This window comes from Bos grunniens, chromosome 3 (genome assembly GCF_055505025.1).
Source record: "Bos grunniens cultivar Pamir isolate PY7600 chromosome 3, Bosgru_T2T1.0, whole genome shotgun sequence".
Taxonomy (NCBI): Eukaryota; Metazoa; Chordata; class Mammalia; order Artiodactyla; family Bovidae; genus Bos; species Bos grunniens.
Window position 1 is genome coordinate 99,569,060 of NC_141167.1, and position 27,460 is coordinate 99,596,519.

Consider the following 27,460-nt stretch of genomic DNA (forward strand, 5'->3'; position numbering starts at 1 on the left):
TCTTCACATCAGGTGGCCAAAGTATAGGAATTTCAGCATCAGTCCTTCCAATGAATACTCAGGGTTGATTTCCTTTAGGATTGGCTGGTTTGATCTCCTTACTGTCCTAAGGACAGGATTAGGAGATGAGCCACCTGAGACCCTGCACACACCCTAATCTTGTCAGCAATCCCACACTTTTGAAACTTTAAAGAAGAAAGAATGAAGACTGTTACTGCCTTATCACATATCCTGCCTGACTATATAATCTCTCCCTACTCACCAGGGAGGGTGGCACAGTTCTTGAGGTACTAGCCTATTGTGTTCCCCCTTTGCCCAGCAAAATAATAAAGCCACACTTTCCTTCTCCTCCTTAACTGTCTCTGTATTTGTCTGGTATTGGTACACAGAGAGCCAAGATTTTGGCAACACAAACGATGCCATTTGGGGCTTGTAGTTTTCTTTTTAACAACATCCAACCAGTTCTTTTACAATTCTGAATTCTATCATTGTGTCAAACTTGGTCAGATGTAAAGGCAACATACTTATGGAGTATGGCTCCTGACCTGAGTCTAAACTTCTACATCAGGCTAGAAAATTCTGAATGTCCTACCCTTGGGAGGGGTCATTTTGGAACACTGCATGTTGTCACAGTTTTCTCCCTGGCCTAGCCCATGGACTCACTTCTTAGAGTCTTATTGTGTGTTCTGATATTATTAAAAACTGAAAGCTGTTTTTCTAGGCTAAGTAAGGTATCAGCAGCACTAGACAATACTGCTTCGGAAACTGAGTGATGAAATGTAACCTCAGTGGGGAAAAATGTTCTCAGCAGTTGAGCGAAAATGTGGTATGACTTGAGTACAGAAGGGCCCTGGCATATGAGCAGCTACAGGAGTCCTGGCCGTTCTAGGATGTCAGAGCAGCTCCAGGGCAATGTAATGTTGGCATCTGGGTTCCATTCCCTTCTGCATAATGGACAGGTCAGCCTAGTCCACATGCTGTTCCCTGACAGCCTCAGCACAGTCTTGTCAGACATCGTGAGCAGCACCTTTGACCTGGTGGAGCGCATGCTGTCAGGACGCAAGTGTGTGGTTGACGTGGGGAGCAGTCTTAGCAGCAGATCTTTGCCAGAAGCCAGAGAGAGTAAGGTTGGAAAAAGGTAGATTCCTTGAGGTCGTTTATTAATAAAAGCCCTGTTTGTCAGCACATGTGAGACAACACTTGGGGAATCCTACAAATATTTGGTGTGTTGTGTGCAGTGGTCCTGGTCATGTTAATAAATTGCATTTTAAAAGAAAGGCTAAACTGGATAGGAGAGGAGTTTGGGAGAGAATGGATATAATGTATATGTATGGCTGAGTCCCTTTTCTGTCCACCTGAAACTATCATAACATTGTTAATTGGCTATACCCCAATACAAAATTAAAAGTTTTTTTAAAAAGATAAAAGAAAGACTAGAAATCCTGAAATCATGCTCTGGGACTGCAGAGCAACAAGGGTTGGTACTGAACAACTGATATTGTGACCTTGGCTTTACCATCATACAACTTTGGCTTGGGAAATAAGCCCTCCTCCACCCAAATTGTCCTCAGAGGGTTGGCTTTAGTATTATGTCCAAACTCAGGTTGAATTATGAGATTAGGTAAGAAACAACGACATTCACTGCTTTATCTCCAATAGTGAGCATAATGCTTGACTCATAAGTACCCCACAAATACTTGTGGGATGAAATTATAGGTTATATCATAGGAATAGTGTTGAAGACATTGTTCATTACATCACTTATTGCTCCCTATATGAATCTCCTCTTGAGAACCTTGTTTCAGTTGTAGCATTAGAACAAACAGCAAAACATATAAAGATTACTTTTCCTTCGTTTTCGCCTTGGCTGACAGGAAGCTTGGGGCTTAATTTTAAACTTGACCACAGTAAATATTTAGAATCTAATAGCTAGTATAACTGTGATCTTTTGCTTCAGAAAAATCACCCCGGATTAGTTCAGTTCAGTGGCTCAGTCAGGTCCGACTCTTTGTGACCCCATGGACTGCAGCACACCAGGCTTCCCTGTCCATCACCAACTCCCGGGGCTTACTCAAACTCACGTCCATCAAGTCAGTGATGCCATCCAACCATCTCATCCTCTGTCGGCCCCTTCTCCAGCCTTCAATCTTTCCCAGCGTCAGGGTCTTTTCTAGTGAGTCAATTCTTTGCATCAGGTGGCTAAAGTATTGGAATTTCAGCTTCAGCATCAGTCCTTCCAGTGAATATTCAGGACTGCTTTCCTTTAGGATAGACTGGTTGGATCTCCTTGTAGTCCAAGGGACTCTCAAGAGTCTTCTCCAACACCACAGTTCAAAAGCATAAATTCTTACAGTGCTCAGCTGTCTTTGGATTGGAAGGGGGCAAAACTGGAGAAAGGTCAGTGAGGGTGTTGCAGGACTCCAGGTGTGAAATCTTTAAGACAGGGAGTTAACAACAGAGAGTGAGAGGGGAGGAAGGAGACAAGGATGACTTCTTAGTTCCTGGGTTGGACAACTTTCAGAGAATGACTTTTGGAAGGAGATTGAGCAGAGATTAGCAAGTTAATTTTGAACATGTACATTATGAGGTTACCTGTGAGGCATTTAAATAGAAATGCCCTCTAGATTATATCCCTCAGGATAAATTTGGACTAGGAAAATGTAGGTGGAACTCCTCTGCACATAATTATTAATTGAAACAAAAGGAGCAGATAAGATTCCCAGGTGAGCGAATAGAAGGAGAAAAACAGAAGGCTAAAACAGGACTCTGAGTGTTACCAAGCAAGGGCTCACTGTACAATGCACATAGAAGCCAATACTATAGCAGTGGCTTCTCTTTTTTTAATTGGAGGGTAATTACAATTTTGAGATGGTTTCTGTCATACATCGGCATGAATCAGCCACAGGCATAAACACATCTGCTACTGCTAAGTCGCTTCAGTCGCGTCCGACTCTGTGCGACCCCATAGACGGCAGCCTACCCAGCTCTCACGTCCCTGGGATTCTCCAGGCAAGAACACTAGAGTGGGTTGCCATTTCCTTCTCCAATGCATGAAAGTGAAAAGTGAAAGTGAAGTCACTCAGTCGTATCCGACTCCTAGCGACCCCATGGACTGCAGCCCACCAGGCTCCCCCGTCCCTGGGATTCTCCAGGCAAGAACACTGGAGTGGGTTGCCATTTCCTTCTCCAATGCATGAAAGTGAAAGGTGAAAGTGAAGTTGCTCAGTCGTGTCTGACTCCTAGCGATCCCGTGGACTGTAGCCTACCAGGCTCCTCCATCCATGGGACCTTCCCGGCAGGAGTACTGGAGTGGGTTGCCTTTGCCTTCTCCGATAACCACATCTTCTCCCTCTTAAACCTCCCTCCCCATCTTGCTGTTGTTAAGTCACTTCAGTCATGTCTGACTCTTTGTGACCCCATGGACTGCAGCCCACCAGTCTCCTCTGTCCATGTGATTCTCCAGGCAAGAATACTGGAGTGGGCTGCTATTTCCCTCTCCCCATCTTACCCCTTTGGAATATTACTCAGCTATAAAAAGGCACTGGCTTTTGAGAAAAGAAAGAACTTTATCTTGGGGTTGACTGATGAGGAGGCAAGGCTCTCAAACCTGTCTCCTTGACCCAGTATAAGGGAAAAGTTTAAGGGGTTGGGGAAATTTCAAATGTGAAAGCTGATTGGCTAGTCTTGAATTAGTTCCCATAAGCTACTCGTGCTGCTAGAAGCCAGAATTTCCTTATTGAAGGACTTCTCACTTAGTAAAGGGCTCTAGTGGCAGTATTTCTAGAGGCAAGTCCAGTTTGTGGGTTAGAGTCCTTCCCTAAGAGAGCCAATATAAAAGGTTACAGCCAGTAAAGTGCTCAAGAGGATTAAAGTCTAAAGCCTTGGGTTAGAGGCTGAGGTCTTTGGATTTCTCTGCTTGTATATGTTTGTCTATGATTGTTTTATCTGTTAGGAATTGGCTAATAGGGTTAACTCATTAGAGTTAGACTCGTTAGACTGACTGTAATGAGTTAGACTCATTAGAAAATTTCCTGATGCTGGGAATGATTGAAGGTAGGAGGAGAAGGGGACAACAGAGGATGAGATCGTTGGATGAATATTCATTGGAAGGACTGATGCTGAAGCTGAAACTCCAATACTTTGGCCACCTGATGTGAAGAGCTGACTCCTTTGAAAAGACTCTGATGCTGGGAAAGATTGAAGGCAGGAGGAGAAGGGAACGACAGAGGATGAGATGGCTGGATGGCATCACCGACTCAATGGACATGAGTTTGAGCAAGCTCTGGGAGATGATGAAGGACAGGGAAGCCTGGAGTGCTTCAGTCCATGGGGTTGCAAAGAGTTGTACACAACTGAGAAATTGAACAACAATAGGGTTAACCACTGGATGGCCACAGCAAAGCTTTATTGAATCTGCTTCTTGTCATTTTGCTCTGGTTATCCTGAGGAAGAAACACAAGATCAGAATGTTACTTAGGAATTGTAAGACTATCTTACAATTAGACTTGTTTTGCAAAAAAAAAAAAAAAAGGATAAATGGAACAAAATCAGCTTTATTCCCATTTCTTGCAAGGGAAGAGCTTTTATACAATAGGACACATTTTAGCCTTTCTTCACTGAGAGTTTTAACCCTCTTTTGTACAACTCCTTTCTCAAGGAGTTAGCACTGAACTGCTTTTAAGCGTGTATGTACATGTATACACTATTTTGAGCAATATAATGAAGGAAATCCAGTCAGCCAATTGCAAACCTCAGACTTGACTAGGGCTTGTTTTTCTTCAGAGAAGGAATTCCCAACTGGAGAACTCTTGGCTGTCCTACCATCAGCTCTGCCTTGCATGACAGTTATCAACTTTCCTCAGATCAAGAGTTGGCAGGTATGAGTAGTGGCCTCACAACATTTGACCTCAACTGGTTTTTCTAAGTTATTTTGTACATTTTTCAGCAACATGTCCAAACTGAGTCTTTATATCAGAATAAGAATTTGAAGAAGATGTGTAAAGTTATGGTTCAGAGGAAGACCCCCACAAACAGTCTGTCTTCCCTGAGTCAGAGCCCAGTGATGATCCTGACTTACTACATCTGGCTCCCCTTTGGTGCCTCCCACTGTTCCCCCACCTTATGAAGGGGGAAATCTCTGTGAGTGGTGCTGAGGCTTCTATCAACAATCCTCCTAGAGCCCCAGGTCCAGCGCTAGCTCTGTAACCTTCCTCACCAGTCAATCAACAGTCTCCCCTCCCCATACCCAAAAAGGAATGGAAAGCGTTAGTTGCTGTCATGTCTGACTCTTTGTGACCCCATGGACTGTAGCCCGCCAGGCTCCTCTGTCCATGAGATTCTCCAGTCAAGAATCCTAGAGTGGGTTACCATTCCCTTCTCCAGGAGATCTTCCTGACCCAGGGATCAAATTCGGGTCTCCCGCATTGCAGGCATATTCTTTACTGTCTGAGCCACCAGAGAAGCTCCCTCATACCCAAGAAGGTACTCAATTCAGCCCAGGGATACCTTTCTTCAGGGAGGGTAATATCCATGGAGACAGTTTCCCACAGGTCTAGATGCCCAAGGTCAGCTCAGGGGATTTGCATATGTGTCCTCCTGCTTTTCTACCTCTGACTGATACAATTGGGGGGGAAAAATATTTAAAGCACAGCTTTCTGCATTTGCCTGAATGTTCTACTCCTTTTAGGTGAGATCTACTAACAAAATTAAATGACTTTATCACCAAAAAAAAGCAAGCTTGCACCCTCCAAGCTGCACTATTACAATTGGGAGACAAGCCTCAACTAGAAGTCCCTGAAGAAATTCTACAAAGTGTAAGAACAGATATTTGTGCTGATGGGTGCACAGGGAGAGCAAAGAGGGGAGCCAACTCTGTCCAGGTGCCAAGGCTGCAAATTTAAAGCAATACCCTTTAAAGAGGCATGCCAAGGAAGGTGTAAAGCCTCTGATAATCATCTCTCTTAAATTCCAATTAATCTGACCTTGTCAATCCCCATGTGACACTCCAGTCCTGCCCATACAAAAACCTGGGACAAAAGAGCATCGTTTTGTGCAGGGTTTGAGAGCCATTAACCAAATTGTGGAGGACATACATTCAGTGGTGCCAAATCGTTATGCAACTTTATCTGAGACTTACTTGTTTACAATTCTGGATTTAAAAGTTGCCTTTTAATGCATTTAATCACTAAATCCTGAGTCCCAGGAACCATTTGACTTTGAATGGGATGATCCAGTGACTAATATACTCACACAAGGATTTAAAAATGCTCCCACCGACTTCAGGGTAGCCTTAGCCAAACCTAACAGAAGCAGAAGATATTAAGAAGAGGTGGCAAGAATACACAGAACTGTACAAAAAAAATCTTCACGACCAAGATAATCACGATGGTGTGATCACTGACCTAGAGCCAGACATCCTGGAATGTGAAGTCAAGTGGGCCTTAGAAAGCATCACTACGAACAAAGCTAGTGGAGGTGATGGAATTCCAGTTGAGCTATTCCAAATCCTGAAAGATGATGTTGTGAAAGTGCTGCACTCAATATGCCAGCAAATGTGGAAAACTCAGCAGTGGCCACAGGACTGGAAAAGGTCAGTTTTCATTCCAGTCCCAAAGAAAGGCAATGCCAAAGAATGCTCAAACTACCACACAATTACACTCATCTCACACGCTAGTAAAGTAATGCTCAAAATTCTCCAAGCCAGGCTTCAGCAATACGTGAACCGTGAACTTCCTGATGTTCAAGCTGGTTTTAGAAAAGGCAGAGGAACCAGAGATCAAATTGCCAACATCCGCTGGATCATGGAAAAAGCAAGAGAGTTGCAGAAAAACATCTATTTCTGCTTTATTGACTATGCCAAAGCCTTTGACTGTGTGGATCACAATAAACTGTGAAAAATTCTGAAAGAGACGAGAATACCAGAACACCTGATCTGCCTCTTGAGAAATTTGTATGCAGGTCAGGAAGCAACAGTTAGAACTGGACATGGAACAACAGACTGGTTCCAAATAGGAAAAGGAGTTTGTCAAGGCTGTATATTGTCACCCTGCTTATTTAACTTCTATGCAATGCTGGACTGGAAGAAACACAGGCTGGAATCAAGATTGCTGGGGCAAATATCAATAACCTCAGATATGCAGATGACACCACCCTTATGGCAGAAAGTGAAGAGGAACTAAAAAGCCTCTTGATGAAAGTGAAAGTGGAGAGTGAAAAAATTGGCTTAAAGCTCAACATTCAGAAAACGAAGATCATGGCATCCGGTCCCACCACTTCATGGGAAATAGATGGGGAAACAGTGGAAACAGTGTCAGACTTTATTTTTCTGGGCTCCAAAATCACTGCAGATGGTGACTGCAGCCGTGAAATTAAAAGATGCTTGCTCCTTGGAAGGAAAGTTATGACCAACCTAGATAGCATATTCAAAAGCAGAGATGTTACTTTGCCAACAAAGGTCCGTCTAGTCAAGGCTATGGTTTTTCCTGTGGTCATGTATGGATGTGAGAGTTGGACTGTGAAGAAGGCTGAGCACCAAAGAATTGATGCTTTTGAACTGTGATGTTGGAGAAGACTCTTGAGAGTCCCTTGGACTGCAAGGAGATCCAACCAGTCCATTCTGAAGGAGATCAGCCCTGGGAGTTCTTTGGAAGGAATGATGCTAAAGCTGAAACTCCAGTACTTTGGCCACCTCATTCGAAGAGTTGACTCATTGGAAAAGACTCTGATGCTGGGAGGGATTGGGGGCAAGAGGAGAAGGGGACGACAGAGGATGAGATGGCTGGATGGCATCACTGACTCGATGGACGTGAGTCTGAGTGAACTCTGGGAATTTGTGATGGACAGGGAGGCCTGGCGTGCTGCGATGCATGGGGTCTCGAAGATTCGGACACGACTGAGTGACTGATCTGATCTGATCTAGCCAAAGGACCTCCAATTAAAAGATTCCCTTATACTAATTACTTGTAAAACTAAGGATGCTTCAGACCAAAATACAATCCTCACTTTTTGGCAGACCAGAGTTATAAAGTCCAAGGGAAAAGTGCAAATTTCTCAACCAACTGTAAAATGTCTAGGATTTGATTTACCAAAAGGACAAAGACAAATCTAAGGGAAGCATTAGCATTAGGTATGATGGTTGTACCCACCACCAGAAGGCAACTGGAAGGATTCTTAGGAATGGCTGGGTTTTGCCATATTTGGATTCCTAACTCTGGACTCATGGCTAAATCCTTATATGAGGCTCTTAGGAGAAATGACAGTGAACCATTAAGCTGGGCTGTGGAATGCCCTAAGGCATTGCATACCATAGAAATAACTGAAGAAGTCTATTCTAGCAGACCTGACCTGACTGATCAGCCTTTAGAAAAGCCAGATGTGGAAATGTTTATAGATGGAGCAGTTTCACGGACCGGGGCTTCAAAAGGCTGCTTGTGCAATTGTAATTCATGAGGAAGTCCGAGAAGCAGAAGCCCTCTTCCAGGTACATCTGCCCAAAAGGCAGCATTCATAGCCCTCATGAGAGCCCTATACCTTAGAGCTAAGAAAAAGTTAACTGTTTATGTTGATTCTAAGTATGCCTTCTCTGTTGTGCATACCCAGGGGTCCAGAGGGAAAGAGAGGTCTACTGATATCAGAGAGGAAAGAAATTAAATACACAGAGGAGATACTGGCCTTATTAGACTCTGTTATAATGCTTAAAGAAATAGCCATAGTACAATGCCCTGGCCACCAAAAGAATGATAGTTATGTAGCTGAAGGAAATAATTTGATGGATCGGGCTATAAACAGGCAGCCAGAGCCAAAACCCCGGATCCTAAGGCTCTTGCACTAATTCCAAGTGTGGATTCATCAATTTTTAAGCCTTAGTATTCAAAAATGGGTCTAAAAAAAAGACACTTATGGGGATTTTGATGACTCTTAAGACTTCAGGCTTCCCTGGTGGCTCAGACAGTAAGGAACCTACCTGCAATGCAGAAGACCTGGGTTTGATCCTTGGGTCTAGAAGGTCCACTGAAGAAGGGAATGGCAGCCTACTCCAGTATTCTTGACTGGAGAATTCCAAGGCCAGAGGAGCTGGCAGGCTACAGTCCATAGGGTGGCTGAGCATCAGACACGACTGAGTGGCTAACACTCAAGACTTAGATGATAATCAGTACCAAACAACCAAATAAGGCTGGACTTGAATAGGGACTAGTGCTTACATCTGCACGTTTACTGGAAAGAACTATAACTCATTTACATCAAAGAGCCCATTATGGGAAGGATACAACCTATCATTGGCTACAGAAGTTTATTGTTGGTTAGCAAATTCAAAGGATCATCCAAAAAGTAGTACAAAATTGCCTCATCTGCACCAGAAACACTCCTAAAACTGGGCCATGCCGAATAGTAAAAGGGTGCAAACCTGAGGGACAAAACCAGGAAGTGATTGGTAAACAGACTTTACTGTTAGGCCAAGAACAGGGGAAATAACAGATATTTGCTTGTATTTGTGGACATCTTCACAGGATGGGTCGAAGCATTTCTATGATGAACAGAGAAAGTTTCCGAGGTAACAAAGACCTACTAAAGGAAAGTTTCCCTCTTTTTCAATTGCCTCTTTCTATCAAAGTGACATGGAGATTTCATAGCCAAGATAACTGAAGGAGTATCTTAGACCCTCGTAATACAGTGAAAGTTATATGCTTCATGGAGACCTCAGTCTACAGGAAAAACTGAAAAGATGAATCATACTTTTAGAAAGACAATCACCAAAATATGTCAAGAAACCAACTTAGCTTGGGATAAGAATAACCCTTAGCCACAAGCTCCAAATGAGCCCTTATGAAATGTTATATGAAAGAATCTTCCTTAAAACTGGGTATTATTACAGTTTTGAAAATGATCATGCAGCATGAGTAGCTCATATTGTAAAACAATTAGATACTATAACATGTTTTCATGGATTCCCAAAGGAATAGGTGTGTTTTTTTTTTTTTTTTTTTTTTTAAGGACTCTTAAAGTTAGGAGTCATAGTTTTTTGTATCTTAGGGTTAATCCAATCATTCATCAGATTTTGTACTTATTGTTCATCGTGTATATTTAAAAAGGCCTTCCCCATTTGCATGAGATTGCTCGACTTAAGAGTTCAAGGTGGAATTTGCAAATATTTATGATTAAATGCAAAACAATTTCCTTCCTCTTATAAAAATTCACAACTCCAATCAGAAGGAACACCTAGAATGGTCATTGCCCTATTTCCCTCAAGACTGAAGAATGTACGAAGAAAAAGGGAAGATTTTTTGAAATAGCACATAAAACCAGCTTCAACTGCTTTTGCCTCCTTAAATAGGTTGCTGACTAATCAAACTGAAACAGCGCCAGCTTAAACTGGTTTTACTTCCTTTAAACAGGTTGTTGATTAATCAAAGCTGGAGTTATTTTACAGAGATAGCACTGTGCGTTTGCCAGACAGGAACCCATGTCTCCAGGATGACCCTAGAACCAAAAATCTTCAGTCTATAGAACTCAGAGAATAGAAATGTTGCCACCAGAGCCGTTTACAAAGTGACAAGTCCTTCAATAAGGGAAATCTGGCTTCCAGTAGCTCATATGGACTATTCAAGACTAACCAATCAGCTTCCAGTTTTGAAATTCCCCTGCTGCTGCTGTTGCTGCTACTGCTACTGCTGCTAAGTCGCTTCAATCGTGTCCAACTCTGTGCGACCCCATAGATGGCAGCCCACCAGGCTCCCCAGTCCCTGGGATTCTCCAGGCAAGAACACTGGAGTCGGTTGCCATTTCCTTCTCCAATGCATGAAAGTGAAAAGTGAAAGTGAAGTCGCCCAGTCATGTCCGACTCTTAGTGACCCCATGGACTGCAGCCCACCAGGCTCCTCCATCCAGGGGATTTTCCAGGCAGGAGTACTGGAGTGGGGTGCCATTGCCTTCTCCAATGTATGCATGCATGCTAAGTCACTTCAGTCGTGTACGACTCTGTGCAACCCCACGGACAGCAACCCACCAGGCTCCTCTGTTCACAGGATTCTCCAGGCAAGAATACTGGAGTGTGTTGCCACTTCCTTCTTCTAACCTCTTGAATTTCTCCCCAAACTCTGGGTTGAGGAGAGAGGTTTGAGAGCTTTGCCTCCTGTGTCTTTGTGAGTATGAGGTAGGAGATAGGTGGGCTCCAGGTTGGAAATTTATAATCAGTCACCCTTCTGCTTACATTTCTTGAGATGAGATAGGTGGGCTCCAGTTGAGGAATTTGCAGCCAACAAAAACTGGGTAAATAGCCAGTTTTTGTCTCTTACCTCAAGGGAATAATCATGGCAAGGACAAAGAAAGGAAAAAACCCTGTCTGATAAGGTAGACACTACACATGTGCAGAAAGGCTCCTTGGAGCCAAAAGTCAGAGGATAATTCCAGGCCATATGAGTCTTGTTCCTTCAGAAGCCTTCACTTTGAGATCCATCTTGGCTAGGGTGTGCATGTGCACCTCAGGGGAAGGTCCTGAGATAAATTAACCAGCAGGGAGATAAAGCAAGGTGATTAGCCTAAGGGAAGATGAAGACCCAGAAATCTGCCCCTTTATAAAGGATTTAAATTTCCAGAGGCACAACTTTCTCTCTGGTCTCACCTGTGTGCCTTTCCATATGTACTTTTCTTTTCAATGAACTTTTTACTTTACCATTTACCTTCTGCTTCCTCGCCTGAATTCATTCTTGATTAGGCAGGCAAGACTACGGAACTTAGCCCTAACTGCTGGCCCCTGTGGTCCAGTGGTTAGGACTCCCAGTCTGGGAAACTTAGACCCTGCTTCCAGCTACCGCTCGCTGCTGCCTGTTGCAAACTGCCGCTTACTGCTGTGCATGTCCGAAATCAAGTAGACTTCACAATAATGCTTTCTTTTCTCAAAAACCAGTGCTATAATACTGACTTCTGTGCTGGCTTCCGTGTGAGGCAGGAAGCTCTTGATTAGTAACATAAGGAACATCGTTATTTAGGGGAAGGGCAGAGAAAGAGAAACCTGAGAAGGAGAATGATAAGGACTGGGAAAAATAAATTTTTTATTTAAAAATTAAAAAAAAAATTTTAAGGTGTGGCAGAGATAGAAAAGACTTAGGTATGAAAGACAAGAGAAGAAAGAAAGCCAAAAGAAGAGAATGGACAGTAGTGTCAAATGGAGCTGAGAGGTCATGATAGATGAACCAAGTGTCTCCTGAATTTAACAAAATATTCTCTGGTCATGTTAGGGAGAGCAGTTTCAGTGAAAGAGTGGGATGAAAATCACATAGAACTGGGTAGTGAGTAGGAAGAAAGTGTAGACATCTTCCTGAAGTTTAGCTAAGAAGAGGAGGTGAACAAGTACAGTATCATGAGGTGTTTGATTCAGGACATTAAGGGAGAACTAACTGTATTTTGAAGATGAGAGATGTTCCTATGTGTGCTTAAATGTTGATAGAAAGAAGGCTGTAGATAGGGAGAGGCTGAAAATACAAAAGACAGGATAATTGAGTGAAGTATTTAGGAGACTTTTAGCTTCAGAAGAAGGTACATATAGTCAACATTGACAGATGGGAAAAAAGAAAAAGTAGACGTAAGTGAAGATTCACTTACAGTATGGGAATTAGAGGGGTTTTGTGTGTGTGTGGCGGAGGGGGATGATTCTTTTTTTCCCCTGAGTGCGAAGGGGTAGGTTTGGTACTTTTGAAGATTTGAGGGACATGGGAAAATGAAGTAGCAGCAGCACAACAGAGGGTGATGACGAGGTAGCCAGAGGCTTGCTGGTCTCCACGTGATTCTGATATAGGAGTTCTTCAGATTACACTTTGAGAACTACTGATGGTCAGGAGGGGATTTTTTTTTTTTTTTTTTTTTATGCATCAGGTCTTAGTTGAGACACACAGGATCTTCCATGTGTTATGTGGAATCTTTCTTTGTGGCACAGACTTTCTAGTCGTGGTTCTCAGGCTCAGTAGTTGTGGTCTGTAGGCTTAGTTGCTCTGTGGTGTGTGGGGGTTCTTAGTTCTCCAACCAGGGTTCGAACCTGCCTTCCCCTGCATTACAAAGCAGATTCTTAACTACTGGACTACCAGCTAAGTACCAAGAAGGGATTATTTTAGTCTGGGAGAGCTTTTTTTTTTAATAAAATGAAAGAAAACTGCCAGTGAGGGGAGAAACAAGAAGACAAAAAGGAATCATTGATAGGGAAAATCTCTATAAAGAAGTTGTGATAAAGAAGAAAGAAAGAAGGATCAGTCTTGGACAGGAGATGCATCAACTTCTCTAGATCAGCCTTAGGCAGAAAGAGCCTTAAATCCTCTTTCAGTAAGGGCTGCTGCTGCTAAGTCACTTCAGTCATGTCCAACTCTGTGCGACCCCATAGACGGCAGCCCACTAGGCTCCTCTGTCCCTGGGATTCTCCAGGCAAGAACACTGGAGTGGGTTGCCATTTCCTTCTCCAATGCATGAAAGTGAAAAGTGAAAGTAAAGTCGCTCAGTCATGCCCGACTCTTAGCGACCCCATGGACTGCAGCCTACCAGGCTCCTCCATCCATGGGATTTTCCAGGCAAGAGTACTGGAGTGGGTTGCCATTGGGCTTCCTCTCCCATTAAGATGGTAAAGGAGATAAAGACATAAGCATGGAGGCAGGTGACTGACATTGGTATTTTTACCTCCAACAAAAATTTTCCCCAGTGATAATCTCCAGCAAGTTTGGAAAAGAGAAACTATCAATAATAATATTAATACCTGGCCTTACGCTAAACCTTTCACATGCAATGTGCCATTTAATCCTCCTAGTAAGTTAAATGGAAGGTCCTATTACCATTTCATAGAGAAGGAAACTGAGGTTAGAGAACAAAAATTAAGTAACTTGTCCAAGGATGCAAGTAACTTGTCCAAGAGTCTAGGTGGTCTGAATTTGAACCCATGTCTGTCTGACATCTGAGCCAACACTATGAGCCACAGATACTATACTGCTGAACTCACTGGGGAAGGGATAGTAATTTGTGTGCCATTTTGCATACATGATTCAGCCCAGGTGGCGCTAGTGGTAAAGAACCCACCTACCAATGCAGGAGACATAGAAACTTGGATTCCATTCCTGGGTTGGGAAGATCCCCTGGAGAAAGAAATGGCAACCCACTCCAGTATTATTGCCTGGCACATCCCACGGACAGAGGAGCCTGGTGGGCTACAGTCCATTGGGTTGCAGTCGGACAGGACTCAGCACTTACTTACTTGCATTCACTATACCCTCTAACTTGGGAGACTGAAAGGGTTTTTCCTTCATGACTTGGGGCCACTAAGTATTTCTTCCTACTATCACCTCAGTCCTAATTGATGGCTTTCTGGGTTTTTCTTATTTTTTTCTTAAATATCATTTAGAACTTTCTGTTGTAAATGTAGAAAATTTGACTCAAGTTGGCTTAATATGAAAAAAGAAAAGGAATTAATTAGGCTGCATAATCGGAAACTTCAGAAGGCTTGGCTGTGTAGAAGCTCAGATAATAATGGGTTCTGGTTCTTTTGAAGCCTCCAGATCTTTCTCTCACTCTGTTGCCTTTTTCCTGAAACTTTATTTGGTGACTCCTAACACACCCCTGGGTCACACAATGGCTATAGCAGTTCTATCTCTTGAGCATCCAGTATATCCGGAAAAAAAGAATTTCCCCCACATAAATAAACCCTAGACTGCAATCATTTGCAAGATTGGAGACACGTGTTTAATTCATGACAAATCACTTCCAACCATCTCTGGAGTTGAAGGGGAAGTCAAACCCACACACATAAGCTAGACGAGTACAGGCAGTTCTTCAAAGGAGACTTAGAACTGTTTTTACTAGAAACGAGTGACAGAATGATTAGGGGAAAACAACAGACGCTTCCATGCCTTTCTCCCAGCTTTCTTCTCCTCATTAATCATCTTCCCACGTGATTTGTCAGTGACTCACACTGAAGTTGCTGACCTTTTAGCAGAGGTGGGTGGGCTTAACACTCTCTACAACTCTAACCAGGTCTGTCTATGTCTGCGTCTATATATCTTTGTCATTTCCTTGTTTAAACATTTCTATTGGCTCCACATTGCCCATGGAAGAATGATTTACAGTATCAGTGTTCAGTGGTCCACGGCTCTGGTTTTCCATGCTGTTTTAAAGTCCTGTAATACTGGCATTCTTGTTGGTGTGATACGGTTATTTTGGAGTTTAAAAAATCTGAATCATTTATGTCTTCAGGCAAATCAGAGACATGCTTCATTAAAATTTTGAATCAAATATAAGTGAGCTTGTTTAGAAAGCTATCTTCTATACTTCCATAATCCTTAAGCCAAAGAAGAAAATTACAACCACTAAAGCAAAGCTTCTAATGCAAGAATAATTCTTATCTGTTACAAAGATTTCCAACAGAAGGAGAAGGACCAGAACACTATTGTTATTAATATGGTGCCCACATGAGAATCTTCATTAATGTAAGGTGAGCTAGGAAGATGAAGACAAGTGAGAGATACTTTTTTTGAAGCAAAAAAAAAAATAAAGATTGTTACAAACAAAAAGTTGTCCCTGCAAAGAAAGAAAATACTGCCCCTCACCCAAATCTCCTCGAACTTATTAACCTAAAGATAGGGTTGTTTGAATATACAGGACTAGAGAAAATATTTAAGAACATCTTATAGCTATCTCCTTATCATTCCCTTAACCAGCATACATTCAGAAGTTTTCAGCAACTGGAAAGCTTTTCACAGCTCAATGATGATATCGTTGATAGACTAATATCATTTAAAAGACTGTAATTTTACTTCACTTTAAACCCCAATTAAACTATTTTATGTAGTACTTACTTTAAGCAGGATTTTATTTTTATATTAAAATAATATGTTTAATATATTTCATAGGTTTACATTTATGCTAGTGTGTGTATACTCAGTCGTGTCCAACTCTTTGCGACCCCATGGACTGTAGCCCACCAGGCTCCTCTGTCCACGGGATTCTCCAGGCAAGAGTACTGGAGTGGGTTGCCATTTCCCTCTCCAGGGATCTTCCCAACCCAGGGATCAAAAGCATGTCCGTGGGAGTCACAAAAAAGTTGGACATGACTTAGCAACTAAACAAACAAAAAGAAACAAAAATACTTAATTCTACTGATCTTGAGTATTTATATACTATGTGAAATAAGTACCAAAATATCCTGAAATTTTATCCAATATTTAAATGACTAGAGCTTGGCGCTGGAGGCCCCTCCGGTCAGCCCCCTGTCTACAGTCCCAGCTCCCTCCTGCTCTTTCCTGCCCCAAGGAGAGATATGTTTATGTTTCCTTTTCCAAGTAGAGCTTGGATCTGCTCACCTCCATTCCTTTGCTTGAGGCCTTCTCCCATTTTTACCTGTAAAGGTTACATTGAATGAGGACAACCGGTAGAATGCAATCTTAAAGCAATTCATTTTTGTCCCACTGTCTCTTTAAGTCTGCACCAAGGGGCTGTTCCTCTCTTACTCTTAGAAGAGACGTAGGTGGTTCCTCAGAGGTAAAAACAGTATCGTCACTTTTTAAGGCACAAAATGTCAATCGGGAATTTAAATGGCAGTTCCAGATAAGAATTGTTGTAACTTCAACTTTAACTTACAGTTGAAATGTCTCTTCTCCTCCAGCTCAGGCTGGCCACAGGCTAAAAGTCTGAAATTTGAAGACCAGGGAGAGAAGGGCTCTTGGCTTCATCTCTCCTCCTTTCACATTCCTTCTTCTCTTCTCCCATCTTACTAACTTGTTTCTGATCCTTTCAGGACCTGGAGCTTGAGGAGGGGAATTCGTTGATTCATAAAATTTTTGTTTGATGCTTTGGAAGTGATCACACTGTCTCTGGACTTTGCAGATGTTGGAAGCTGATTTCTTTCTCCAGGGACTTTCATGGGTTCCTCAGAGAACTTCGCTTTCCCCATTTCTGCAGCATCAAGGTGTCCAGCAGCAATTCATCTCCAGCTTTCACCCCCCTCCGCTGGAGGCCATTTTGATCAGGAGCAAAGCATAACCACCTCAACTCCCTTTCCCTTAGGGACTTTGTCTTGTCCATAGGAAACACCATTTGCCCAGGCAGACTCTGAGAATTCCCACACTTCAGTCCTCGACTTATCAATTTCTGCAGTGTGAGCCAGTCAGCAGACCTGTGTTCTTCAAATGTAGGAGGCACACATTAAACTCTGCAGATGATTCCATCAAAGTCCTGTCCTTTGATTTGAGATAAGGAGCTGATGGGCTTCCCTGGTGGCTCAGATGGTAAAGAATCTGCCTGTATTGCAGGAGATCCCCTGGAGAAGGAATGGCAACCCACTCCAGTATTCTTGCATGGAGAATTCCATGGACAGAGGAGCTTGGGCTACAAACCTAGACAAGGTATTAAAATCAGAGACACTACTTTGCCAACAAAGGTCTGTATAGTCAAAGTTATGGTGTTTCCTATAGTCCTGTACAGATGCAAGAGTTGGACCATAAAGAAGGCTAAGCACTGAAGAATTGATGCTTTAGAAATGTGGTGCTAGAGAAAAATCTTCAGTGTCCCTTGCATAGCAAGGAAATCAAACCAGTCAATCCTAAAGGAAATCAGTCCTGAATATTTATTGGAAGGACTAATATTGAAGCTGAAGCTCCAATACTTTGGCCACGTGATGCGAAGAACTGACTCATTTGAAAAGATCCTGATGCTGGGAAAGATTGAAGGCAGGAGGAGAAGGGGACGACAGAGGATGAGATGGTTGGATGGCATCACCGACTCAATGGACATGAGTTTGAGTAGGCTCCAGGAGTTGGTGGACAGGGAAGCCTGGCATGCTGCAGACCACGGGATCGCAAAGAGTTGGACACTACTGAGCGACTGAACTGACTGACTAATCTGCCATCATATCTCAGTCTGCTGACTTTCTGAATAAAGTCGTATTCCTTGCCTCAACACCTCATCTCTTGGTTTTATTGGCCCGTTGTGCGGCAAACGGAGCAAGTGTGGACTTGGTAACAATGATGCCATGCAAATATGGTAGCAATAGATCAAAACACAGAAGAAAACTTGGGACATCCAGTGTTATGTCATCTTACAAACTGGTTACATTCTATAACAGTTTTCATAACTTTACTTTTTAAATTTAACATGTCATAAAGTTTCCATGTCATTAAATGTGTGTCTGGTGTGGTTTAAATAGTTTGCATTATGCTAAATGAACTAGATTCTGAAATAGGTTTTCATTTTAAAGATGAAGAAACTGAGGCGCAGAAAGTTTTTAAAACTTTTATAGGTCCCACAACTAGTAAGTGGAGGAACTCCTGTTGAAATCTAATCATATCTAACTCCAAGACCCAAGATTTTCCCATTATACCATGTTGACCCTCCAGACATAAAAAGTTAAGCCAGACACCAACTCTTGCAGAGAGGAAGGCAATTCTGACTCTATGTTGGAAACTGCTTCTTTGACTTGCCTTTCCTTGCTTTTGTTATTATAATCATACATAATCAGTTCAGTTCAGTTGCTCAGTCATGTCTTACTCTGCGACCCCATGGACTACAGCACGCCAGGCTTCCCTGTCCACCAACTCCTGGAGCCTACTCTAACTCATGTCCATTGAGTTGGTGATGCTATCCAACCATCTCATCTCCTCCTGCCTTCAATATTTCCCAGCATCAGGTTCTTTTCCAATAGTCAGTTCTTCACATCATGTGGCCAAAGTATTGTAGTTTCAGCTTCAGCATCAGTCCTTCCATGAATAGTCAGGACTGATTTCCTTTAAGATTGACTGGTTTGATCTCCTTGCAGTCCAAGGAACTCTCAAGAGTCCTCTCCAACACCACAGTTCGAAAGCATCAATTCTTCAGTGCTCAGCTTTCTTTATAGTCCAATTCTCACATCCATAAGTGACTACTGGAAAAACCATAGCTTTGACTAGATGGACCTTTTTTGGCAAAGTAATCTCTCTGCTTTTTAATACACTATATAGGTTGGTCATAGCTTTTCTTCCGAGGAAATCATATGTAATGTCTTGCCTCAAAGGACCCTGCCCCTGCCTGACCAAAGTGCTTTTGTTTAGCTCATAGAGAGATCATCTGACCCTGCCCACCTGTGAACAGAAGAGATTAACACACCCTTTCTGAAGACTGGCCCTTCCGGGAGATGTTTTGCAGGACTGAAGACCCTTTCACTTTACTTCCCCTTTACCTCTCCCTCTCTGTTCTGCCTTTTGACTTCAGTTTCTCGTTGGCTCTCTCTGGCTCTGTAAGAGAACCTAGTTTCCAGACATGAACAAGATGGTTACTTCGAGATGCCATCTTCTCGGTCAGCAGTCTTTCTGAATAAAGTCGTATTCCTTGCCTCAACACCTCATCTCTCAGATTCATTGGCCTGTCATGTGGTGAGCAGAGGGAGCTTGGACTCGGTAACAGTAGAAATGCAGCCCCAACCACCATCCCTCTGAAAATTTTCTGTTATTTTGTAATGAACAAGCTTACAGCAATTTAAATTCCATTCAAGCACTTAACTATTGATATTAAGCACTGAGAACACAAAGATAAACAGGGATGCCACAGTTTAAACAGCTGGGCCTGCTTCAACACATTTCAAAAGCAAGGGTGAAGGTTGCAGAAAGGGCGACACCTTCCAGGGCCCAAAAGTGGGCTCTTGTCTAACACTTGGAAATGAATTGTGCAGGAGACACATGTGCTGACAAAGCAAGAGATTTTGTTGGGAAAGGGCACCCAGACGGAGAGCAGTAGGGTAAGGGAACCCAGGAGAACCGCTCTGCCATGTGGCTTGCAGTCTCAGGTTTTATGATGATAGGCTTCATTTCTGGGTTGTCTTTAGCCAATCATTCTAACTCAGAGTCTTTCCTGGTGGTGCACACCTTGTTCAGCCAAGATGGACACCAGCGAGAAGGATTCAGGGAGGTGGTTGGACATGTGGTGTCACCTTTTGACCTTTCTTGAACTCTCCTGGTTGCTGGTGGCTTATTGGTTGGTGGTGGCTTATTAGTTCCGTGTTCCTTACCAGGATCTCCTGTCGTAAAACAACTCATGCAAATAGTTTCTCTGGTGCCTGGCCAGGGTTTCAGTCAGTGTGCCTCCCCTAACTAAGGGGTAGCAGGTTCTGGCTAGGAACCCTGTGGCTGGGGGCCGGTCCCAAGAGTGAGCCAGTAGAGGGGCCACACAGTCACCCCACCCAGGGATCACCACTGGTCCCTCCCCTGCCTACTGCTTCTGCCAGAGAATGTAGCCTAATTAGATCAGCACTCATTTTCTCAGACATGAGATTCCTCTTTATACCAAAGGACACTTTCCTTTCTGTCTTTTAGTGACGAAGACACCAATTTGAGGGGTTTGTTTGTTGTATCATATGCCAAGGAGTGCCCATTTCAGGGAGGCTTGCTTTGCCTCTCACATAGGGTGCCTCTGATTCCCACTAGGGTGCACTTGCTGCTGATTCTGGGTGAGGTGCTACCCCAGGGAAATTGGAAGTCCTGCTTGTACTATCAGCTTGTGGTGCTTGTTTGTTTGTTTGTTCTAGAGAACTGATCTGGAGAGTGTTCCCTTGGCCAGCTGGGAGAGGTAGGCGCAATGGGAGGGTTCCTGACCCACTTCACTCTCCTCAACGCCCCCTCTCTTCTCCTCTCCTCTCCAGGACTCATCCTAATTTCACCCAGGGCTGCTCAGAGCCCGACTTTGGAGGATCAGGTTAACTATGGAGGGGTTGTGAGAACTCCCAGTTCAGAACACAAAGGAAGAAAGAACAGCACATTGAGATGCAAAGATTTATGAGGGAGAAAGACTTACGTAGGAAAAGGAAATTAGAAACCAAGCAAGCAGAATATTCAAAAGACAGCCACACACCACGCATAATAATGAAGTTTCCAAGACTCCCTCCGGGCTCAGATCGGTCTCCTTAATAATTTAGAGAGCAGCTCTCCTTCCCTCGACAAACAAGTGGGTGTGGGGGGGCTTTGCAAACGCTTCCTCATTGCTCCTTTTACTGTCTCCAAGAGGAAGGTCAGGTTGTCCAGAAGGCTTTCCTTTGGGGATCCAGATGGAGAAACAGGCTCGGCGGGCCTGCCATTTGCATAAGGCAACAGAGTGAGACAATGGCAGTTCTGAAAGTAGCCGGCGACTTCCTCATCAGAGCCATATGGACGTCACCAGGGTCCCTCAGGTTCCTCAAGAGAATGGGGGTGGGGCTGAGGAGCGCAGGTTAATGTCGGTAGGTGAGTAGAGGCAGCGACTCAGACCGAGATGGGTTCCTTTGGAGAATTTTGCCACGAAGACCTCATCTCTGGTTGTGTCTTGTTCAGCTGGTGTGTGGTGTGGGGGACATCCATGACATGCTGGCTCCACTGCTATCCACCCATCCAGGGCCTCTCCTCTCCACACCTGGGCTCGCTGCTAGTTTTCCCTGCCTTCACCTTCTCCTCACAGCCGAGACCATGCACACTGCTTCTAGAAACATTTTCCCAGAACATTGTTTCTACCATGCCCCTCCACAGATAAAAAACCTTAAATGTGGAAGTCCTGAACAAGTCCTCTCAGTCCTATAGATTATGCTTTGTTTGACTACCTGATACTTTAAAAAATATTTTGAATTCATCTCCAACATTATAAAAGGAAGATTTTTAGATAAAAATTGGAATTTCTAGCTTTTTAGGGGGTGGGGTGGGGAATTAGATTATTTGGCAACTCGAGGCCTGCATTTCCACATTGTGATTGATGGGTGCAGTGGAGCGTCACTGCCTTCAGATGGAGCACGGTGTCTTTTAGTTCAGCTCAGTCCCTTCCTCTCCGCTGTCTACATGCCCCCCACTGCCAGCTTTGCCCCGCCCCAGTTAAGTTACTTATTTTCATATTCAACTGACTGTTTATAGAGATACAGACCTACCTGGATCCTCTAGATTGGGTTTAAGACTCTTGTTCTATGACAAACCCTGACCCAGCACAGAGGGTTCAAATAGTCTCCCCATCAGCATTACTGAAGGGGTGATGCTTCAGAGGTGATAAATTCTGTGCAGTTGTTGTGCATGCCTACATGCTCAGTCGTGTCCAACTCTTTGCAACCCTTTGGATTGCAGCCCATCAGGCTCTTCTGTCCATTGGATTTCCCAGGCAAAAATACAGGAGTGGGTAGCCATTTCCTCCTCCAGGCTATCTTCCTGACCCAGGAATTGAATCCGCATCTCCTGTGTCTCCTGCATTGCAGGCAGATTCTTTACGGCTGAGCCACTGCGGAAGCTTCTGTGCCAAGTGATGATAATTCCATGTCTGTGTTTAGAAAAACAAGCACACGACAAGTGATATTGCTCCTCATCCAGGCAGAGACACTGAGGATAGACAGGAGGGATCAGTTATAGAGAGTTTTGAATTGTATTGTAAAAGCGATACAGGGGACTTCCCTGACAATCCAGTGTTGGGATTTCCCTTTCCAATGCAGGAGAGGTGGTTCCATCCCTGTTTGGGGAGGTAAGATTCCACATGCCTGTCAGCCAAAAAACCAAAACATGAAACAAACAATATTGTAACAAAATCAATACTTTTAAAATGGTCCACATCAATTAAAAAAAAAAATAAAAGCAATACAGACTAGTGATTTGATTATGGGGAATGAGGGAGCAAAAGAAGACTAGGATGGCCCCATGGTTTCTGGCTGAAAAACTAGGTAGATGGTGGTGACATTTACTGGCACAGGGAGCCCTGGAGGAGAAGTGGTTTGGGGCAGATGGAGAGATGCAGAAGGCAGATGGATCTCTGACTCTCAGGCTCAGTGGGGAGGCCTGGTCTGGAGAGAGTTTGCAGAGAACAAACCCTAAGGTGGTTGAAGCTGTGAGAGCGAAGAGATGGCCGAGGAGAGAGTTGTGGTCTGAGAAAAGAATGCGGCCAAGGTCAGAATACTAGGGAGCATCAGGTAGAAGGGGAGTCAACACAGTGGCAGGTAGCAGGAGAGACACTGCGAGCAGAGAGTTTTTCAAGGGGAGCAATCAGAGAGGGCAAGTCAAATGAGGTCTGGAAAAAGAATCTTTTTGATTGGGAACTTGGGAGGAGGTCATTGTTCTGTTTTCAGAGCACAATAGCTAAAGGGTAAGTGGTGGAAGCCTTATTTCTGTGGACTGATGCACAAATGGGAGAAACGTGTTGCCAATCATTCTTTTGAGAATTTAAGAAGATAAAGAAGTAGTTGAAGAAGTGGCAGAATTGGAGAAGTTTTCTTTTTCTTTGGATGGAGGAGGTGTGCACATTTTGATATGTGGCAGCAGAGGGCAGAGGAGAAGGAGAGGCAGATTTTAAAGAAAGGGGATTAAGTGTGGAGCAGAGCCTAGGAGGACAATGCATGAAGGGATGAGGAGCACGCGGCCAGAGGAGATTGGGAAAAGGGACCCTTTGCCCTCTGGGTCTGGAGAAAACAGGAAAAGGCAGTTGCAGGTAAAGAGGTGGGAAGTTGGAATTCACGGCTGACTGCTTCAAGTTTCTTTGACGTTGGAGACAAGGCAGGTGACTGGAAGAGTGTTGGGCGTGTGGAGTTGATGGTGTGGGGTGTGCTCCTCTGGGGCTGCTCCAAGCCCTTGTGGTAGTGGCTGCTCCTTATATGTGCTTTTCTTGAATTCTTTGAAGTTGTCTTTACATTTTTTGAAAAAATATTACTCAAAGTGTAAAAATTCAATAACTTTTAGTATATTTATAGTACAACTGTCATCACAATCTAATTTTATCAGCATGTCCATCACCCCATAAAAATTCATCATATCCATTTTTTTGTCAATTGCCATTCTCTACCCCAGCCAACCATTAATCTACTTATCTCTATGGATTTGTCTATTCTGGACTTTTCATATAAATGGAATCATGTAATACATGATCTTTTGTCTCTTGCTCCTTTGACTCAGCATGTTTTAAAGGTTCATCCATATTGAACCTTTAAATGGCTGGATTTAATGGCTGGATAATATAGACTATTATCTGGACCATATGCTTAGATCCCATTTACTTATTTATTCATTATTTAGTTAATGGACATTTGATTTGTTTTAAGGCTTTGGCTATTATGAATAATGTTGCTCTGTATAGTTATGTTCATGCCTTTGTGTGGACTTATGTTTCATTTCTCTTATGTAAATACCTCAGAGCAGAATCACTGGGCTACACGGGTTTTCACATTTAAAAAAAATTTTTATTAAAAAAAAATAAACATTGTTTTACAATGTCGTGTTTGTTTCTGCTGTACAGCAAAGTGAATCAGCTTGTTTCACTTTTTAAGAAACTCTACCACTCTGCTTTCTAAGGCAGCTGTACCGTTTTGCATTCCCACCAGCAATATGTGAGAGTTCCACTTTCCCTACATCCTTGCCAATACTTGGTATTGTCTTTTTTTATCATAAACATTCTAGTGATGTGAGTGGCATCTTATTGTGGTTTTAATATTCATTTCCCTAATGACTAATGATGTGGAGTATCTTTTCATGTGTTTATCAGCCACTCATACATGTTCTTTGGTGACATATCTATTCAAATTTTTGCCTATTAAAAAAAAATGAGTAGTCTGTCTTATCATTGAGATGTAAAAGTTCTTCTTTACCTTTTACAAGACAATTTGTCATTATTCCAATCCCCTGATGTAGTTAATAATGTTTTATGCTAAACTTCATTTGTTCAAATTACTGTGTGGTATCTCTCATTATTGTACACTGGCTTATACAGGTGGCCACTAATACTTATTCTCCAATAAGCCAGCAGGAAATATCCAGAACAGAAATAAGAAAAAGGAAAAGCTTTGGATCCAGGCAAATTTGCATTTGGATCCTGGTTTCACCACTTACTTCTACATGCCCTTAGGCAAGGCATGTAGAATTGCTTGTTATCTGTGAAAACAGGAAAATGATGCTCCACCTCACAGGAATTTCTTTAAGATTCTTTAAGATTATAGATGATATACATAAAAGCTTTTCACAGAGTTTGGCATGTAGTAGCAACTCAATAATGAGAGCCAGTGGTTAAGACCTGAAAAGAAACCTAAGGATGTTCTGTGGGTGAGAGTACTATCTAGGCAAATCACATCTGATGAAAGTCCTTGTTATTCAGTGAAAAGTGTGTTTTCCTGGACCTGAGAGCTGCTATTGTTAAAGAGATGTCAGAGAGAGATGTGACTGATGGCTCAGGAAGGTTCTCAGACCACGGCTGCACCTGGGGAGCTTGTTATGAAATTGAGGTGTGTTCTTCAGTTTCATCGGAAAAGACCCTGATGCTGGGAAAGACGGAAGGCAAAAGTAGAAGGGGGCAGCAGAGGATGAGATGGTTAGATAGCATCACCGACTCAGTGGATGTGAGTTTGAGCAAACTCTGGGACATAGTGAAGGACAGGGAAGCCTGATATTCAACCGCAGTCCATGGGGGCACAAAGGGCTGGACACAACTTAGCGACTGAACAACAATTTCAGTTTCAAGGGGCCTATTTTATCAGTACTCCAGGAGTGTCTGAGCTAGTAGGCTGACTCAGGTCTACAAAACTCATATAGTTATTGTAGTCATGAAGATAACTGACTCAAAGTGACTCAAAGAGACTCACTCAGAGACTGATCCATTAGTCAGTCACTAAATATTATGAAGGTTAGAAAATGATTACTTATTTTCGTATTCAACTGGATGTATATGGAGTCACAGCCTTAAACTAAAATGATCAGGTTCACATTTTAAAAAAGCCTAAGTAGCAACATATTACAAGTACCACTCTATTGCTTATGACACTAAAGATTTAGTTTACTGAAAGGTTTACACATTTTTAGATATTCAAGTTTGTCATGGGAGATCTTTTGCTGCCTTAAAAAAAAGTTAGAACCAGAATCAGAAATAGACACAATGAAGGATTCATAAAAGGGTAATAGGTTGCCAGGTAGAAAATGGATTTTAACCCTGATGGAGCTAGTTAAACTGCCAGCTGAGGACTGGCAGCAGCTTCTGCCTCTTGGGTGGTGAAGTCTGAGTGTGTTTGAGAAAACCCACTCTTGTCCTGAGAGTGTCCTCTTAGTGATCAATTTGGTCAGGTAGGTGTAAGGCAAATATCCATTCACTGTCCCTGGGGAAGCCTGCTGCAGCAGACATGTTAAGCATGCTGTTTGGATCTGTTATCTGGAGTGTGATCTATTACCTGCTGTATTAGGACGTTTTCTTCTATGCCATCATTTGAGCTGTGCTGGCACCCCACTCCAGTACTCTTGCTTGGAAAATCCCATGGACGGAGGAGCCTGTTAGGCTGCAATCCATGGGGTCGCTAAGAGTTGGACACGACTGAGCGACTTCACTTTCACTTTTCACTTTCATGCATTGGAGAAGGAAATGGCAACCCACTCCAGTGTTCTTGCCTGGAGAATCCCAGGGACGGGGGAGCCTGGTGGGCTGCTGTCTATGGGGTCGCACAGATTCGGACACGACTGAAGTGACTTAGCATTCTGAACAACTAGCTTCCCAGTTGGCGCTACTGATAAAGAGCTCACCTGCCGATGAAGGAGATTTAAGAGACACTGGTCTGATCCCTGGGTCAGGAAGATCTCCTGGAGGAGGCTATGGCAACCCACTCTAGTATTCTTGCCTGGAGAATTCCATTGACAGATTTTATTGACTAAACTACAGCAATATATATGTATGATTCAACAATATGTATGTATGATTACATCTCAATGATAAAAATCCTAAGGAGACTACATCATTCAATTCTTTAAGCCTGTTCTTCCCCCAAATTATAGATCATAGTGCTTTAGACATGGAGAGAACTCAACGCATGTGGAATGAATGATTCCAACTGGAATGATATGAAAAGCAGGAGTAGAGCAGGTTAGAGGACAAACTCTCCACTCCATTTGAGGGTCAATATGGCAGCCAATTAAAGCCACGGCAGGATCATGTTCTGTAAGACCCCTCTAAAGTTATTTCCTGTGACAAAGTGTGAAAAACAGACAGACAGACTGAGGAAGAGAGGGGAATTGGCGAGGGAGGGGAAAAGGCAGAGGGATAAAAGGTAGGAGGAAGCTAGAACAGTCTTTTTTTTCCTCCTCAACTTCAGTAAATAACTCAAATATTTTAATAGCCCTATTTTCTCAATTCTCTTGCAATTTAATTTGAGGCTTTTGGTTAATGCACAATTGTAAGCATAAATAGGATTTTTTTGTTACTCAAATAAAGAGAAGCTTTGTGTTTGAATGAAAGTCTATACAGAAGGAATCTTTTTTTTTTTTAATATATTTATTGTAGAACAATTCTCAAACATGAGTCAAACACCCTCCCCGTTCCTTTTCCACCAACCTCCCCCAGTGCTATCTAAAGAGACTTGAAAATAACTCATGGTAGTTCAGGGGAAATCAGCAGGCTATTTAACTTATCCTAGATGGGTCTTAATAAAAAAGAATTATCCTCCCCTCAGTTTATGGAACAAAGGGGATGTAGGAGGGTCCAGGGCGGGTGAGCTGAGTCGTTTGCCTATTTAGGG

The 27,460-nt window shown here is 43.0% G+C and overlaps 1 long non-coding RNA gene across 1 annotated transcript in view; it reads right to left on the minus strand.

Moving 5' to 3' along the window:
* Positions 1–4,388: 4,388 nt before the first annotated feature.
* LOC147376241 (uncharacterized) overlaps positions 4,389–27,460 on the minus strand; it is a 31,355-nt gene continuing 8,283 nt past the window's right edge. The window contains exon 2 of the long non-coding RNA XR_015160891.1: positions 4,389–4,442. This is a non-coding gene — a long non-coding RNA (uncharacterized LOC147376241). The remainder of the gene's footprint in view (positions 4,443–27,460) is intronic.